Raw genomic sequence first — 4,252 nt, forward strand, 5'->3', positions numbered from 1 at the left:
TCTGAACATTTTGAACTGGAAGGGTTTAAAATCCCCAAATTCCAAATCTTTTTGTGTTGCGAGTATCAGTAGTTCCAGGTGATTTGGGACTCCTGTGAGTAGATTTGCTAATGATTCTAAAAATTAAAAGTGGAGATGTTGCCCTTAGTAACAAATCAGATTCTAGCTATAATTTTCTAGAATGCAATAGAGAAATAATAGCTTCACATAGTATTTTTAGGGGTATATTCAATAACTGTAGGAAGCTGCCGTCTTGTCGGAAAGACGGCAGCTTCCGACAGTTTTAGGTCGGAAGGGGTTCCGACCTTTTCATTAGTGCCCCGTTTATTCCGACAAGTCGGGAAACCCCGACTTATCGGATTGCACGCGGATCGGCGGCTTCAGCCGCGATCAGCGTGCATTGTCGGAAGCGGGGCCAAACCCGACAGGTTTTAGTCCCGTTTCCGACAATCTCAATCCGACTTTAAAAAAAGTCTGATTGAGGTGAGGAGAATAGTGGTGCTGCGGGCGGCGGGGGGAGCAGAGATCGGCGGCCAGCGGTAGGAGCAGGCTGCGGGGGGAGGCGTTGCAGGGAGACGGCCAGGCACCTCTCTCCCTGCAGCGCCTCCCCCCGCCACCGCAACATGTTACCCCGCTGCTAGCACCTCCCGCCGGCTGCCACTCTCTGCTCCCCCAGCCGCCCGCAGCAACTCTCTTCCTGCTGCCAGCTCCGCCTGCGGCTCAACATGTCCCCCGCAGCCAGCCCCACCTGCTCACAGCCGCTGCTCTCTGCTCCCCTGGCCGCTGCTGTCAGCGCATCCGCAGCCGCTGGCAGCAGCGGCCTGACAGGATGGCCAAATCCGACAGTCGAATTTGGCCGTCCGTTGAATAGGGGTTGTCGGATCCATTCCGACAACTGCATGTCGGAATGGATCCGACTCCTATTGAATATACCCCTAAGTAGAGATGTGCAGCGGGCATTTTTTGTGTTTTGGTTTTGGATTCGGGTCCGCGGTCGTGTTTTGGATTCGGACGCGTTTTGGCAAAGCCACCCTTTCGGGTTTTGGATTCGGATGTGTTTTGGATTCGGGTGATTTTTTAAACAAACTCAAAAACAGCTAAAATCAGAGAATTTGGGGGTACTTTTGATCCTATAGTATTATTAACCTCAATAACAATAATTTCCACTCATTTCCAGTCTATTCTGAACACCTCACACCTCACACCTCACAATATTATTTTTAGTCCTAAAATTTGCACCGAGGTCGTTGGATGACCAAGCTAAGTGACCCAAGAGGGCGGCACAAACACCTGGCCCATCTAGGAGTGGCACTGCAGTGTCAGACAGGATGGCACTTAAAAAAATAGTCCCCAAAGAGCAAATGATGCAAATAATAAATAAAAAAAGAGGTGCAAAATGGAATTGTCCTTGGGCCCTCCCACCCGCCCTTATTTTGTATAAACGGGACATGCACACTTTAACAAACCAATCATTTCAGCGACAGGGTCTGCCACACAACTGTGGCTGAAATGATTGGTTTGTTTGGGCCCCCACCAAAAAAGAAGCAATTCATCTCTCCTTGCACAAACTGGCTCTACAGAGGCAGGATGTCGTCCTCATCCTCACTCTCAGATTCCACCATCACAGGTCCCTGTGTACTTTCTGGAGGCAATTGCTGGTAAATGTCTCCACAGAGGAATTTATAATTCATTTTGATGAACATCATCTTCTCCACATTTAGTGGAAGTAACCTCCTACGCCGATCGCTGACAAGGTGACCGGCTGCACTAAACACTCTTTCGGAGTACACACTTGAGGGGGGGCAACTTAGGTAAAATAAAGCCAGTTTGTGCAAGGGCCTCCAAATTGCCTCTTTTTCCTGCCAGTATACATACGGAGTGTCTGACATGCCTACAGTGATGCTGTCAGCCATATAATCCTCCACCATTCGTTCAATGGTGACAGAATCATATGCAGTAACAGCAGACGACATGTCAGTAATCATTGGCAGGTTCTTCAGTCCGGACCATATGTCAGCACTTGCTCCTGACTGCCCTGCATCACCGCCAGCGGGTGGGTTTGGAAATTTTATCCTTTTCCTGGCAGCTCCAGTTGCAGTAGAAAATGAAGGAGGAGCTGTTGACGGTTCACGTTCCGCTTGACTTGACAATTGTCTCACCAGCAGGTCTTTGAACATCTGCAGACTTGTGTCTGCCGGAAAGAGAGACGTAGGCTTTAAACCTAGGATCGAGCATGGTGGCCAAAATGTAGTGCTCTGATTTCAACAGATTGACCACCCGTGAATCCTGGTTAAGCGAATGAAGGGCTCCATCCACAAGTTCCCACATGCCTAGCGGAATCGCTCCATCTTAGCTCCTCCTTCAATCTCTCCAGCTGCTTCTGCAAAAGCCTGATGAGGGGAATGACCTGACTTAGGCTGGCAGTGTCTGAACTGACTTCACATGTGGCAAGTTCAAAGGGTTGGAGAACCTTGCACAACACGGAAATCATTCTCCACTGCGCTTGAGTCAGGTGCATTCCCCCTCCTTTGCCTATATCGTAGGCGGATGTATAGGCTTGAATGGCCTTTTGCTGCTCCTCCATCCTCTGAAGCATATAGAGGGTTGAATTCCTCTTGCTTCAGGTGATGGCAGGGCAGGTTCAGGAGTGTTTGCTGGCGCTCCAGTCTTCGGCACGCGGTGGCTGAATGCCGGAAGTGGCCCGCAATATTTCGGGCCACCGACAGCATCTCCTGCATACCCCTGTCGTTTAAAATAAAAATTATGCACCACCAAATTAATTGTATGTGCAAAACATGGGACGTCCTGGAAATTGCCCACATGTAATGCACGCACAATATTGGTGGCGTTGTCCGATATCACAAATCCCCAGGAGAGTCTAAGTGGGGTAAGCCAATGTGAGTGCGATGATGTCCCTCAGTTTCCGTAACAGGTTGTCAGCGGTGTGCCTCTTACGGAAAGCGGTGATACAAAACGTAGCTTGCCTAGGAATGAGTTGGCGTTTGCTACTGGTGCCGCCGCTGTTGTTGCTGCGGGAGGCAATACATCTATCCAGTGGGCTGTCAGTCATATAGTCCTAAGTCTGCCCTACTCAACTTGTCCACATGTCCGTGGTTAAGTGGACAATGGGTACAACTGCATTTTTTAGGACACTGAGGACACTTTTTCTGACGTCCCTGTACATTCTCAGTATCGCCTACCAAATGAAGTGGAACCTAGATAGGATTTGGTACCGGGGACACACTACCTCAAGCAATTCTCTAAGCGCCTGTGAACTAACGGTGGATACCGGACACACGTCTAACACCAACATAGCTGTCAAGGCCTGAGTTATCTGCTTTGCAACAGGATGATTGCTTTGATATTTCATCTTCCTCGCAAAGAACTGTTGGACAGTCAATTGCTTAATGGAAGTAGTACAAGTGGTCTTCCGATTTCCCCTCTGGGATGACGATCAACTCCCAGCAGCAACAACAGCAGTGCCAGTAGCAACAGCAGCAGTATGCATTCCACTCAAGGATCCATCGGAGGAATCCCAGTTAGGAGAGGACTCGTCAGTCTTGCCAGTGACATGGCCTGCAGGACTATTGGCGTTCCTGTCTAAGGAGGAAATTGACATTGAGGGAGTTAGTGGTGTGGTTTGCAGGTGCTTGGGTACAGGAGGAAGAAGGGATTTAGTTGTCAGTGGACTGCTTCCGCTGTTACCCAAAGTTTTTGAACTTGTCAATGACTTCTGATGAATGCGCTCCAGGTGACCTATACGGGAGGATGTTCCTAGGTGGTTAACGTCCTTACCCCTACTTATTATGGCTTGACAAAGGCAACACACGGCTTGACACCTGTTGTCCGCATTTCTGTTGAAATAATTCCACACCGAAGAGGGGATTTTTTTGGGTATTTTGACCAGGCATGTCAATGGCCTTATTCATCCCACGGACAACAACTGTATCCCCGGGTGCCTGATTTAAACAAACCACATCACCATCAGAATCCTCATTGTCAACTTCCTCCTCAGCGCCAGCAACACCCATATCCTCATCCTGGTGTACTTCAACAGTGATATCTTCAATTTGAATATCAAAAACTGGACTGTGGGTGCTCCTTCCAGCACTTGCAGAGAGCGTGCAAATGGTGGAAAGAGCCACCTCTTTCCGTCCAGTGTTGGGAAGGTCAGGCATCGCACCTGCCGACACATTTGGACTCTCCTTGGGGATTTGTGATTTAGAATGCACAGTTCTTTGCTGTGCTTTTG

This window comes from Pseudophryne corroboree, chromosome 2, assembly GCF_028390025.1.
Source record: "Pseudophryne corroboree isolate aPseCor3 chromosome 2, aPseCor3.hap2, whole genome shotgun sequence".
Lineage (NCBI taxonomy): Eukaryota > Metazoa > Chordata > Amphibia > Anura > Myobatrachidae > Pseudophryne > Pseudophryne corroboree.